We start from the raw sequence: 14,744 nt of genomic DNA on the forward strand, positions 1-14,744 counted from the left end.
GTCTCACATAGTATCTCTGCCACGGAGAGTAGCACAGTCTTATAGAGTATTTCTACCATGTACGTACAGATAACCTCAAGGGCATAGGTAATAGTGAAATGTAGGATGATAATTAAGAATTGATGTATTTTGAATATTGACTGCCTTTGTTTTTAGGATCTAGTTAATTGATGGCTTATCTAATTATTTCATATTTATTTATTTATTTGCTTATTTATTTATTTTTGAGATGGAATCTCTCTCTGTTGCCCAGGCTAGAGTGCAGTGGCATGATCTCAGCTCACTGCAACCTCTGCCTCCCGGGTTCAAGCGATTCTCCTGCCTCAGCCTCCCGAGTAGCTGGGACTGCAGGCGCCCGCCATCATGTCTGGCTAATTTTTGTATTTTTAGTAGAGACGAGGTTTCACCATATTGGCCAGGCTCGTCTCGAACTCCTGACCTTGTGATCCGCCCGCCTTGACCTCCCAAAGTGCTGGGATTACAGGCATGAGCCACCGCAACCAGCCAATTTAATTTTTAATAATGGTTGTTTTGAACGACTAGATCACAGAATTCTTGAAAAATTAATAATCAGCTTTCCCAGTATAAGGTGGCTCCAGATCCAGGTGTATTTGGAACACAAACGAAGAAGTCGTTCTGTACTGGAAGCAGGAATTGAAAGGGGATCACAGTGAAATAATGACAGTCAACTCCTATAAATCTATCCTAGGGAAAGAGACCAGCCGGACTCAGCTATGTCTGAAGCACACAGTTTAAAATAATCTTTAATTCTTTTTTAAACACTTTTATTTGAGGTTCCGGGGAACATGTGCAGGTTTGTTATATAGACTCATGTCACGGGGGTTTGCTGTACAGATCAGTTCATCACCCAGGTACTAAGCCTAGTATCGAACAGTTATCTTTTCTGCTCCTCTCCCTCCTCCCACCCGCCACCCTCAAGTAGACCCCAGTGTCCGTTGTTCCCTTTGTGTCCATGTGTTCTCATCATTTAGTTCCCACTTGTAAGTGAGAACACGCGGTATTTAGTTTTCTGTTCCTGCATTAGTTTGCTAAGAATAATGGCCTCCAGCTCCATCCATGTTTCTGCAAAAGATGTTTCATTCTTCTGTTTTTGTTTTTGTTTTTTTGGCTGCATAGTATTCCATGGTGTATATGTGCCACGTTTGCTTTATCCAATCTGTCACTGATGGGCGTTTAGATTGGTTCTATGTCTTGGCTATTGTGAATAGTGCTGCAATGAACAGTCAGGTGCATGTGTCTTTAAAATAGAATGATTTCTGTTCCTCTGGGTATATACCCAGTATTGGGATTGCTGGGTCAAATGGAAGCTTGCTTTAGCACTTGGAAGAATCATCACCCTGCTTTCCACAATGGTTGAATTACTTTACACTCCCATCAACAGTGTATAAAAGTCCTCTTTTCTCCACAGCCTTGCTAGCATCTGTTCTTTTTTGACTTTTTAATAATAGCCATTCTGACTGCTGTGAGATGGTATCTCACTGTGGTTTTGATTTGCGTTTCTCTAACGATCAGTGATGTTGAACTTTTTTGAAGTGCTCGTTGGCCCACTTTTTTGTTTGTGCTTTTCTTGTAAATTCATTTAAGTTCCTTATAGATGCTGGATATTAGACCTTTGTCAGATGCATAGTTTGCAAACATTTTCTTTCATTCTGTAAACTATCTGTTTACTCTGTTGATAGTTTCTTTTGCTGTGCAGAAGCTCTTAAATTTAACTAGATCCCATTTGTCAATTTTTGTTTTGTTGTGATTGCTTTTGGCATCTTCGCCATGAAATCTTTGCCTGTTCCTATGTCCAGGATGGTATTGCCTCGGTTGTCTCCTAGGGTTTTTATAGTTTGGGGTTTTACATTTAAGTCTTTAATCCATCTTGAGCTGAATTTTGTATATGGTATAAGGGAGGGGTCCAGTTTCAGTCTTCTGCATATGGCTAGCCAGTTATCCCAGTACCATTTAGTGAATAGGGAGTTCTTTTCCCATTGCTTGTTTTTGTCAGCTTTGTTGAAGATCAGATGGTTGTAAATGTGTGGCCTTATTTCTGGGCTCTCTGTTCTATTCCATTGGTCTGTGTCTGTTTTTGTACCAGTAGTATGCTGTTTTGGTGACTGTAGCCCTGTAGCATAGTTTGAAGTTGGGTAATGTGATGTCTCCAGCTTTGTTCTCTTTGCTTAGGATTGCCTTAACTATTCAGGCCCTTTTTTTGGTTCCATATGAATTTTAAAATACTTTTTTCTAGTCCCGTGAAGAATGTTGTTGGTAGTTTGATAAGAATAGCATTGAATCTACAAATCGTTTTGGGAAGTATGGCCATTTTAATGATAGTGATTCTTTCTATTCATGAACATAAGATGTGTTTCCATTTGTTTGTGTCATCTCTGATTTCTTTGAGCAGTGTTTTGTAATTCTCGTTGTAGAGATTTTTCACCTCCCTGGTTGGCTGTATTCCTAGGTATTTTATTCTTTTTGTGTCAATTGTGAATGGGATTGCCTTTCTCACTTGGCTCTCGGCCTGACTGTTGTGGCTATATAGGAATGCTCGTGATTTTCGTACGTTCATTTTTTATCCTGAAACTTTGCTGACGTTGTTTATCAGTGGAATGAGCTTTTGGGCTGAGACTATAAGGTTTTCTAGATGTGGAATCATGTTATCTGCAAACAGGTTTGGTTTGACTTCCCCTTTTCCTATTTGGATGCTCTTTATTTCTTTCTCATGCCTGATTGCCCTGGCCAGGACTTTCAATATGTTGAATAAGAGAGGTAGGAGAGGGCATCCTTGTCTTCTGCAGGTTTTCAAGGGAAATGCTTCCAGCTTTTCCCCGTTCAGTATGATGTTGGCTGTGAGTCTGTCACATAGATGGCTTATTACTTTGAGGTATGTTCCTTCAATACCTAGTTTATTGTGAGTTTCTGACGTGAAGGGATGTTGACTTTTCTGAAAGCCTTTTCTACATCTATGGAGGTAATCATACAGATTTATCTTCAGTTCATGACATCTTTAATTCTATTGCATTCATGTACCCTGAATAATTTCAGTCCTATTTTGCTTTCCAGGGTCAACAGTATTCAGTTAAGCACCCCCTTCTTCTTGAGCCACTTTCTTCTCTCGGTTCTTCTGGCTCCCTCACTTTCTTGCTCCCCTCTTACTTCAGTCTCCTTTGCTAATTCCTCCTCCTTTTCAGCTCAGTGTCTGAATGTTGGAGTGTTCAGAGTTCGGTCCTCGGCCCTCTTCTCACTATTTACACTCTCTTCTTAAGGATTTCAATTAGTCCAGAGGCTCTAAATGTCATGTATCAGTGCTTTCTTATTTTTTGTCTAAGTGTCACATAGAAATAATTTTTTAAAAACCCAAACAGTGCTAAAAAGCTTATTTTAAAAAAGCAGCAGTATCTTATCTATCCTCCCCACCCCTCTTCAGAAACAATCTCTTTTCGTGTGTTTCCTTCCAGGATTTACCTATTTATCTCCATATTTCTGAACAGTATGCATCGCTTGCTACCCTTTTACAATCAATTTTATATAAACGTGTGTGTATACATATATATATATATATATATATATATATATATTAGATGGAGTCTTGCTCTGTTGCCCAGGCTGGAGTGCAGTGGCATGATCTTGGCTCACTATAGCCTCTGCCTCCCAGGTTCAATTGATTCTCTGCCTCAGCCTCCCAAGTAGCTGGGATTACAGGTGAATACCACCACGCCCGGCCAATTTTTGTATTTTTAGTACAGACGGGGTTTTGCCATGTTGGCCAGGCAGGTCTCAAACTCCTGGCCTCAAGGGATCTGCCTGCCTCCGCCTCCCAAGGTGCTGGGATTACAGGCGTGAGCCACCGTGCCCAGCCTCAATTTAATATATTATCTGTTAACTTCTTATTATAATAAATAATGATTTGAGATATTTTACATCATCACTTTCCCTCCTTGCACTTCGAGTTTAAAGAAAAAAAAATCTGTAGTAGTATTTCATTGATAGGATTAAGTTAATATTTTCATTGATGGGCCCGGCAAATGCATATTCTTGCTTTAAACCTTTTTTTCTGGAGTCAGTTATTTTATTTGCTTGGTTTGTTGTTGTTGTTGTTGTTATCGCTGTTTTACTCTCTGGCTAGCTCTCCCTACACCCTCTAAGGCCTGTCAGTATAGTTATTCGCATGGTCAAGTATATCACTACTTTGTCAGTTCCACTTCCCTCCACACCCCTCCGACCTCCCGCTCCCGTCTGCACTGCCACTCTCCCAGCTGCTGCACAGCCAAGCCTTCCCTTCAATTCCCGGCTCCGTTAGCCCCCTGCTTCCTGGATCCTGTGCATTCTTTTTTCTTGGTTTACTTCCTCGCAGTGGTGACGCTTTCCTCCTGAAACTTTCTGAGAAAGGATAAATGGGAGGCAAATGTTCCAAGAATTTGTGTGCTGTAAGTGTCTTCATTCTTATCTCACACTTGACTGGAGTTTCTAGGATTTTCTCTTTCTGTCTGATATTCTTAATTTTCACATTGATTGCATTGAGGTCAGCCTTTTTACCTTCTTTTACTGAGCTTTTTTGTCTTCCAGTTCTAGCAACTTTTCTTACATGATTTCTTTGGTACTATCCTCCAAATTACTTAGAACTTATACTGGGCAGATGTTAAAACTTCTTATTTCTGAAAATATATTTTTCCCCTATTTTTCACTTTTGTCTTTTCCCCTCTCCTTTCTTACAGAATTCCTCTAATTCACTGTTAAACCATGTTATTGAATTTTTTTTGTTTTTTTTTTTTTGAGATGGAGTCTTGCTCTGTAGCCCAGGCTGGAGTGCAGTGGCATGATCTTGGCTCACTGCAAGCTCCGCCTCCCGGGTTCACACCATTCTCCTGACTCAGCCACTCGAGTAGCTGGGACTACAGGTGCCCGCCACCATGCCCAGCTACTTTTTTGTATTTTTAGTAGAGACGGGGTTTCACCATGTTAGCCAGGATGGTCTCCATCTCCTGACCTCGTGATCCGCCCACCTCGGCCTCCCAAAGTGCTGGGATCACAGGCGTGAGACACCATGCCCGGCTGAATTTTTAAATTTTATCTATCATTTTTAATTGCCGAGAACATTTGATTAGTCCTGGGTGTTTCTTTTTGTGTAGCCCTTCTTTGTGTTTCACAGATGCAGTACCTCCTCATCTTTTGAGGATATTCTAACTTATTTTGACGTTTTCTTTTTCTCTGATTGTGTGCTTTGATCTCTATCTTTTGTGTCAGAGGCTCTCCTCCGATATCTGCTGGACTTTATCTGTGCCCTTGTGTCCAAATGCAAGCAGGAAACTGGCTGCACAGGTGGGATTAGGAGACGGGTGGGCTTCCTTGCAGGGTGCTCAGGTCGTCAGTTGATATTTCCATTTAGGACCCTGAAATGTCGTAGCTACAGGTATTTTCTGGGCAGTTCAGTTTCTCCAGAGAATAGAAGGCATCTCCTCCAATTGCCTGCTCCAAGACAGAAGCCCAGCTGCTGGGTCCAAGAGCTGGACAGGGAAGGGGCTGGGTCGGGCCTCCAGTCAGTGTGCAGACCCTCGCTCAGGTTGTTGTTTTTAGTCAGGGCTTCACTACTGCCCTCCCCACCCCCATTCTCGGGGCCTCCTGGTGCATTTTCTCCAGAGAATAAAGTTCCAATCTCCTGCAGGATTGGGGAGAGGGTGCTCATCGGTGGGGACCTCACGGGGACTGCTTCTTAGCCAGATTTTCAGTGCTCCCCGCCCCCTCCCCTGTTGCCGGCCCCCATTTCCCAGGCCTCATTCCCACTCTTCCCAGCTTGTGCCTCCCACTCCCCTTCCTTCCCGGCTTCTGTAAGGTGACTCAGCTTCCTTTCTGTGGGCACGTTGTGCCTTGCAGGCACCTACATGGGGGCTTTCTCCTCTTTGCCAAGTCATTCCTCATTCCTCTGTCTACCTCTTGTCTTCACCTATTGTGATTTGGGGTCATAAATATCTTCCCATTTCATCAGACTGGAGTTTTATTTTAGGGTTTTTTTCTCTTTTATTTTGGGGGTGATTTTCAAGAGAATGGAAGGCAATGTGTCCCTCACGTAATCATCTTGAAACCATACAACTGACACCCAGATACATCTGTATAGCCCATAGCCAACCCCTCTCCTGGACCGTCCCCTGAATGCCAGCAGCCTGTTTGAGGTCTATATTTTGTTGTTGAATAGACACCTCAAGTTTGTCACCAACAGGACACTTGGTTTCTTCCCTTTCACCCCAAATGGCTTCTGTCCACGTCTTCTCTATCTCAGTAAAAGCATTCCCCAAATTCCTCAAGCCACAACCACTGGCGGAAGTTTGGACTCCCCTCTTCTGCTCATCCCCAGCCCGCCTACAGCCCTATCCCTCAGCAAGGCCTGGATGCCCCCACTTCACACACTTCCTGCTTCTTCATTTTGTCCACCTCAATCAATCACCAACCCAAGCCTCCATCACCTTTTGCTTAAACTATTTTATCACCCCCTCCCTGGGCTTTCTCCTGACACTCTTGCCCCCTCCAGCCTACTCTGTACAATGACCACAAATGTCACTTCCCTGCTTCAAACTCTCCAGTGGCTTCCCGGCTTCCCATCACACTTGGAAAAGACCCAACTCCTTCCTGTGGCAATGAGGCCCTCCGTGACCCACCGCCTGTCTCTGACCTCACTTCCTGTGCCTGCTCTCCTCCCTACGCCTGGGTTACCATGGTCTTCTGGCCGTCCCTCCAGCAGGTCCAACTGTTTCCTTCCTTGTGCCTTTGTTCTCGCTGTTCCCACCGCCTGGAATCCTCTCCCCTAGACCTCACATGGCTGCCTCCTTCATTTTTTTTTTTTTTTTTTGAGACAGAATTTTGTTCTGTCACCTAGGCTGGAGTGCAAGGGGCCGTGATCTCGGCTGACTGAAACCTCCACCTCCTGGTTCAAGCGATTCTCCTGCCTCAGCCTCCCGAGTAGCTGAGATTACAGGCACCCGCCACCACGCACAGCTAATTTTTGTATTTTTAGCAGAGACAGTTTTGCCATGTTGGCCAGGCTGGTCTTAAACTCCTGACCTCAGTTGATCTGCCCACCTCGGCCTCCCAAAGTGCTGGGATTACAGGCGTGAGCCACCGTGCCCGGCCCCCTTCCTCTCACTTTTAAGCTTGCTTACTTATTTGTTATCCATCTCTTCCCACTAGAAGATAAGCCCCCGAGGTCAGGACCATGTCCGCCTTGATCCCTGCTGTATCTCCAGCACCTAGAACAGTATTGGAGACACAGTGTCATTCAGGAAGAATAAATACTTCCTGAATGATAGAATAGTTGGAAGCCATGAGTCTGTTGCTCTAGTGCCAGCTTTACCACTTGCAAGCTAGGCAAGTGTAAGTAACTTTACCTGCGAGCCTCAGTTTCCCCTACATGCACAATGGGGATAATAGTTTCCTTCCTTTCCATCTGGGGTGGGTGGGCACACGGTTGTAAGGTGAAACGAACCTCGTGAAATGAAAGTGAAGACCCTTCGTAAGTGCCTATTTGTGAACCGCAAGGGCCTGTGGACTCGTGAAGGGCAGGAGAGTTGCTTCCGTCTTTACCACTTTCCCCCCAACCCCCACTTGCCCCAAGGGAACCTGGGCGTGAAAGGAGGACTCCAGGAGAAAGGGCACCTGAAATTAATAACCTTATTTCAGAGTGAAAGTCCCACTGCCATCTGCACAGCAAGAAGCAGGAGAGTAGCAGCTCTACGGCAGGCAAGCACTCCGTGTCTGAGGCACAGGCCCTGGCCGAGCAGCGAGGTGGCCCAGGCTCTGCAACCTGAACCCACGTGGAGCTAGATCATGACCCAGGACTCCACGGATTATGCTGACTCAGTTAGAGTCAAGAGGGCTGCAGCGCTTACTGATGGCATCTTTTTAAAATCATTATTTCAGAGACAAAGCTTGCTCTGTTGTGCAGGCTGGAGTGCAGTGGCACCGTCACAGCTCACTACTGCCTCAAAGTCCTGGACTCGAGGGATCCTCCTACCTCCACCTCTTGAGTAGTTGGGGCTACAGGCGCCACCACACCTGGCTAATTTTTTTTTACTTTTTGTAAATATGGGTATTGCTATCTTGCCCAGGATGGTCTTGAAATCCTGGGCTCAAGCTATTTTCCCACCTTGGCACCCCAAAGTACTAGGATTACAGGCATGAGCCACTGCACCCAGCCTCTGTGTGTGTGTCTGTGTGTGTGTTTAGAAAAAGAAATCACAGCACCTTCTGGCACAGGTCAGTGTTATCTCAGCTGGGTCAGGACAGTTCCTTCAGTATTTAGGTAAGGCCGTCAGTCTTCCTTTTTAAAAATGTTGGCTGCAGTTTTAAAAAAAGGATGCTGTGTTTTGCTTCCTAAGGCTCCTTTTATTAATCCCCTTCCCTTCTCAGGGTTTTAGCCCAACCATGAATGTGTGGTTCGATCTGGAAACTGTCCAGCACACAAATCAAACCAAGAGGGCCCTTCCTGGGTGCCAGCGTTTCCACAAAGCCATGTTTTCGCATCGGCTTCAGGACAGGTGCCGTGGGTGCCCCTTCCCCAAGGCACCGCCCCCTCTCCCGTGTCTCTGTGTGTCTTTGGGATGCTCAGGGCGGCTTTCTGTGGTGCTTTTTCAGGACATTGAGATTGCCATGTGGAAAGGGGAAAAGGGAGAATGATGAGTGTGGTGATTTTCGTAAGGCCCCAGTCCTGCCGGGGTTCAGAGGGTCCTCTCCTTCCTGGAAGCAGGCCCAGCCTCTGAAGCTGGGACCTGAACGTGCTCAGGAGCAGAGTCACTGTTTCTCAATGGAGTTAGTTGTGGAGACCAGGAGGGACATGGGCTTGGAAGTCTAGAATCCCAGGACTCTCAGCACACCCAGGTCAGGCCCCGCAAGCCCTCGTCTATTGCTCAATTTTCATCCCATTTCCTTTCCTCGCGAGCTCGCATGGCCTCTGCTTGCACACCCCCAGGGACACAGCGCTCACTCCTTCTCTAAGCGTCTCCTGCCCTGTCTGCCTGCCCTTCAGGACCATCCAGCTGGGCTCTGCGGATCAGGGGTAATAGAACATTTGAAGGTGTCCCCAGTGAGATAAAGGGAATTTTTTTTTTTTTGAGATGGAGTCTCGTTCTGTCACCCAGGCTGGAGTGCAACAGCATGATCTCGGCTCACTGCAACCTCTGCCTCCTGGGTTCAAGCGATTCTCCTGCCTCAGCCTCCCAAGTAGCTGGGACTATAGGTGCCCACCACCATGCCCAGCTAATTTTTTTTTGTATTTTTAGTAGAGACAGGGTTTCAGTATATTGGCCAGGCTGGTCTTGAACTCCTGACCTCATGATCCACCTGCCTCGGCCTCCCAAAGTGCTGGGATTACAGGCACGAGCCACTGCACCCGGCCAGATAAAGAGAATTTTATGGCAAAATAATTGCTGCAGAGACTGTCATGTCCCAGGAATCTATTAAGCTGGAGAACAGGACAAATGTAAACACAGGATATTAATTCAGTGGAGGCACAGAGGGGCCTCTCCTGCCAGGAGTGTTCATTTCTGAGCCTCCACCCCTCAGTCTGCCCTGATGCCAAGTCCTCCCAAGTGCCTGGCACTCTCCCGTACTTTCCTCCTGTGGCCCCCTCTGGAATCCTGGGGGCTGGGCAGCCCTGGGCCTGTCTCCACTCACTCTGCCCTCCTGTCCCCTGAATCCGTCGCTTCCATTTCTCTCCTGTACTGAGGAAGGAGATGATTTTCAGTTATTGCCAGGCAAGTAGCAGAGAGTTAATGGGGGCCCACCGTGTGCCTGGCAGTGGAGTCAGTGGAGTCAGTGGAGTCAGGTGCAGGGAGCACGAAGATGCCAGAGCTCCTGCCTCCCAGGGGTGCAGAGACCAGAGGCACAGTGGGATGCAGGAGGGGGTGGGAGCACGGTGCTGCCTGTGCAACTAGAGGTGCAACCTGTTCAAACGCCAGCCCCTGGGACCCGCATCAGCCTCTTGTGGCATCCAGCGACATGGAGTCCAGCAAAGTGAAATTTAAAACGTCCATCTGTATCTGTGTGCCTTGGAAAAGAGCGAGGGTCCTATTCATAACCCCGGTCACAAGCGCGAGGGTCCTCTCCTTAACCCCGGTCGCAAGTGCGAGGGTCCTCTCCGTACCCCTGGTCACAACCGCGAGGGTCCTCTTCGTACCCCCGGTCACAAGCGTGAGGGTCCTCTTCGTAAGCCCAGTCACAAGCGCTAGGGTCCCATTTATAACTCCGGTCACAACCGCGAGGGTCCTCTCCGTACCCCTGGTCACAACCGTGAGGGTCCTCTCCGTACCCCCGGTCACAAGCGTCACCATCTCTGGAACTCTCAGCCTCCCACTCAGGACTCCTTCTGTGGAACAGGCCCTAAGCACCTTTCTCCTCTCCCCGTCATCCAGCCGCACGGCCTCCTGTCAAAAGGGCCCTGGACTTCTGCTTCCTTCCACAGGCCATGCCAGAAAACACAGGCTGCTCCTAGACAGAGGCTCCGGCATCTGTCCCCGGCCCCCGCCTCCTTCAGCCACCTGGGGACCCACAGCTCCTTGCTCAGAATCACAGCTTTTTCTTACAAGAAGCTCTAGACAAGAAAAATTGTCACCAACTTGCAGAGGGAGGCTCAGGGTGTCGCAGGTGACAGGAGGGTCACCCAGCTCCAGCTGAGGGGCAGGGAGGCTTCCTCTCCCTAGAGCTCAGTCCTCACAGAGGAGCAGAGGCGGAAGGAAGAAAGTGGTGAGGAGCAGGGCAGGTGCTCCAGCAGAGCCGCGGGAGGCTCTGGGCACAGGCGCAGAGCCTGGGCCATCCCTTCCTTCGTCCCCACGCGTCATAGGCTGGAAAGACAGACTCAAAGTTAGCTCTTCCCACGACGGCTTGTCCACACAGGCCTGAGTCCGGAGGCGCTCTCTGCACTCCGTGCAATGCCCACTTTCTTGTCTTTTGATACCAAGAGATTCCAACCAAAGGCTTCAATCCCTGGCAGGTCTAGAAGCCTGCGAGTCATGGGCCAGGAGCCCCGGCCTGAGAAGGCCCCGTCCCGTCTCATCCAAACTGTGCCCGGACCCCTCCCCTTTTCCACGCGGGACGACTCCCTAGAACGTCAGGATGCTCACTTTGCTTTTAAAGCTTTGTCTCCACCTAGGCCTTGAAGTATAGACTCTGGCACAACCCGTTTCTGCTACAAAGGAGGCAAGTGAGGGCTAGAGGTGGGTCTGGGTCACACAGCAAGTCTGTGACAGGGCGAGGATAATAATCCTAGGGGCAGAGTCCACCCACAGCCTGGATGGAACAGAGCCCATATTTCCTCTCTAGGGTTCAGGTCATAGCCTCATTCCCAGAAAAGCGTAGCTCCCTGTGTAGAGTTGGGACTCGAGCATGTGCCACAGAGAGGCTGAGAGGCCAAGTATGTTCCTAAAGGCCACAGAGCCGTGCTTTCTCACCTGGAGCAGAGCACGCATCACGAAGTCTAGGAGGCATCCGTCACCCTCAGTGTGGATCCGTGGGGACTCCTCTTGGGGCACCTACCCGCAGCGGTGAGACAGACTCACTGCGTGGGAAGTTCTGTCAGGATGAGGACTGACTTGCCCTCTTCACCGCTGTGACCTAGAATCTAGCCCATGCAGGGGCTTGGTCAGCCGAGATCGGGCCACTGCACTCCAGCCTGGGTGACAGAGCAAGACTCTGTCTCAAAAAAGCAAAACAAAACAAAAAAAACCTATAACAGGTGCAAATGAACAGAGTCACAGATACTAACTTGTATCCCCTCCTGAAAGCCCGTATTCTTTTCATGGAGTTCTGACTGCCCCCTGCGCATGATAACCAGTGGCCTCACCCCGATGGGGGCTCACCACTTTGGCATCAGCCCTGGTAAGGGGGAAAGCTGCTGCCTCTGGGCCTGCAGGGCTCTTCACCTTTGGAGAGCTCCTCACCTGTCCGGAAGGTGGCTGAGGTCCTGCCTCCTCCTGCCGAGCTGCAGCCCTACAGCCTGTTGGTGTACCCAGGGCCACTCACAGATCCCCTGTGGGCCACTGGGCCCTGCCAGGATCCATGCATGGAGGGAACGGATGGAAGAATAGGGTCTGGTCTTATTCCCTACAAACAGCAGGTGACCCTCCCTGGCGTTGCCATTGGGACCGGCTAGCGCCACTGGGGCACGCTGGACTGGGACAGTGTGGGCAGTGTCACCACGGAGAGGTGGCTGGCCTGCGCTCTCACCCAGGGAAGGGTGCCAGGGAGCCTGGAAGAGGGCAGAGTGGAGGCAGGACATGCCCAGAGCTGAAAGCCTTTGAGGAGAAAGAACCAAGAGTAGACTGGAGGGCAGCCAGGGCGGGAGCTGCAGGAGGGCGCGCTGTGGGCCGTCGGGGCTGCAGGGGCAGGGCTCTGGGAGGGGCGCTGCTGTGCCATCAGACCCTGCTTCAGGACGGAAGCCTTGTTCCCCCACAAGTGTTGGACGCTGATGGCAGGGAGCAGAGTCCCCAGGAGTGACCCTGGCTGAAGAGAGCTGCCTTGCCTAAGGCAATGCCCTTATCTGGGGTAGCCCATGCCCAGTGGTGGGACAGGTGAGGGTTGAAGGCCCCACTGCTGGGCATCAACCCAGGGCTTCTGTGCGAGGCCACCCTGGCCCTGGAGCTCTGCGTGGGACTGGCTGAGGCCTTTGTTGTGACTGCCTCGGAGTTCAACATCTCCCTGCCCGATCCTGTTCCCTCCCCTCCCACAGAGCACTTCCAGGAAGCCTCCTGCTCGTGAATCTCCATCTCCTGGTCTGTGTCCTAGGAACAGCAGAAACCCAGCAGGGAGAGGCAGCAGTGGTGTGGGACTGTAGTACAAGGGGTCTGGGTGCCAGGGAGACAGGGGGAGCCCCCGCTGGGGAGTTTCAAGGCCTGTGGGGCAGGTGGATCCTGGGGCCCCTGGGGAAGGAGGCTGAGCTGGGGAAAGAGGCTGGAAGGGAAGAGGCTGCCGTGGCTTCTTGGTTTGGAGAGAAGGTGAATTTTCCTAAAAGGAGGGACAGGATGACATGGATCTAAGCTTACCCTGAAGCCACCTGCCCATGACCATAACCAGGCACTTTTCAGTGCATGTGCCCACCTGGCCTTGGAAGATTACAGCTGGTCGTGTGGCTCTGTCGCTCACACAGAAGAGGATTGATTATGCGCCTCCCTGACAACATGCCTTGCGAGCACAGAAATTCACACACACCCAGCAGGCACTCTCAGCCCTCGGGCTTGTGCCTGTGTCAAGCCATTCTGGGCCTTGGGAAGTGCCAGGGCCGGGCTGGGTAGGCAGAAGAGCTTCCTGGTTTTGCCTGAGGTGAGGGAGAGGGGCTTTTCCTGAGAAGGTGGCGGTGCCCAGTGACGGGATGGGTGAGGGTTGAGGGCCCCACTCCTGGCCTTCACCCCACGGCCACCCTAGTTCTGGGGTTCTGTGTGGGATTGGTTGAGGCTTAATGGACGAACGCCTGGCTCCATCCATGAGACGGCTCTAGAGTGGCGTCGGATGGCCATGGCACTCCCCTGGCAGGACGTCAGCACACCACAGGGCTCTGAGGAAGCTCAGCCATGGCTGTGTCTGCCCTGGCAGCTCCCTGCGGCACTGGGTCGGGCTGGGGTGTGAGGGCGGGGGGTATGTCTAGGGACTCGAAAGTTCTTTGCTATGAGTTATCTCACCTGCTACTCACAGCAGTCCTGGGAAGGCGGCCAGATCAGGAGCTGGTTAAATTCCCCCCTACTCATAGAGGTGCGCCCGCTGGCCGCAGTCATGCGGTGAGGACAGGCCAGAAGCCAGGGCCCCCGCCTCCCTGTCCAGCCTCCTTCCACGGCGGCGTATGCCACTCATGCGGGGGCAGCTCTGACGCGGGCCACGCGCTGGAGGACTCCAGTGTATCTCGGATCACAACGTGTCAATGCAGAGAGACACATGAACAAGAGCACCGTGGTGGAGAGAAAGTGGGGCTCATGCCGGTGACCGTAGGGGTGGGGCCAGGTCTCGGGGGAGTAGCTTGCACCACCTAGTCAAAAATGAAGTATCTGCAGAGCTTATGATCTGGAGGTTTTGTTCCTGGATATGCAACACAAATTCTCATCAGGTCTGGAAAGAACAAGGACAGGGATGCTCAGGCAGTTACCGGGGTGGGCGTGTGGTCCCGGGTACCCTTCAGTGCACAGTGAGCCCATTGGAATGGTTGGCTGCTTGGGGGATGGGAGAGGACTGTGGGAATAAAAGGGAATGAAAAACGAAGCAAGAGGCCCCTGCAGAAAACAGTGGCCAGCGTGGGCCCTGAAGTGCGGGGGAACGTTGTCTCGCTCCCCAAGGCGGCTGGGAAGGTCCGCAGGCTCCATGCTCACGTGGTCCTGCACAGGCCTGAGCGGCAGCGGGCAGGCGGCTGAGGTGCCGGCTGGAGCAAAGCCCTGCATTTCAGGAAGGGAGGCTGGAGACGCGGGCAGCCCTTTGGAGATGTGCAAAGGCCCCTCCGGCTCGGAGGCTCCACGGATGAGTGGCCTTCGGCGAGGCTGCTGAGTGTGTCTGCGTGGTGGGACCCCTCTTCCCCCTCAGAATGGGGGTGCCCCTGGAGATGCTCTGAGCTGAGCCAGCCTCAATTAAACCGGCCTTCTCTTCATTCTAGAAGGTGTTTTGTTCTTTGCAAGCTCCTTGGGGAGTGGCTGGCTAGTCCGGGCAACATGCCCTGCAGGGCAGCTCAACCTTGTCTCCCTGGCTGAAGACTGGGCACTTCCCAAGGTGAGATCGGTGGG

The sequence above is a fragment of the Piliocolobus tephrosceles genome, chromosome 2 (genome assembly GCF_002776525.5).
Source record: "Piliocolobus tephrosceles isolate RC106 chromosome 2, ASM277652v3, whole genome shotgun sequence".
Taxonomy (NCBI): domain Eukaryota; kingdom Metazoa; phylum Chordata; class Mammalia; order Primates; family Cercopithecidae; genus Piliocolobus; species Piliocolobus tephrosceles.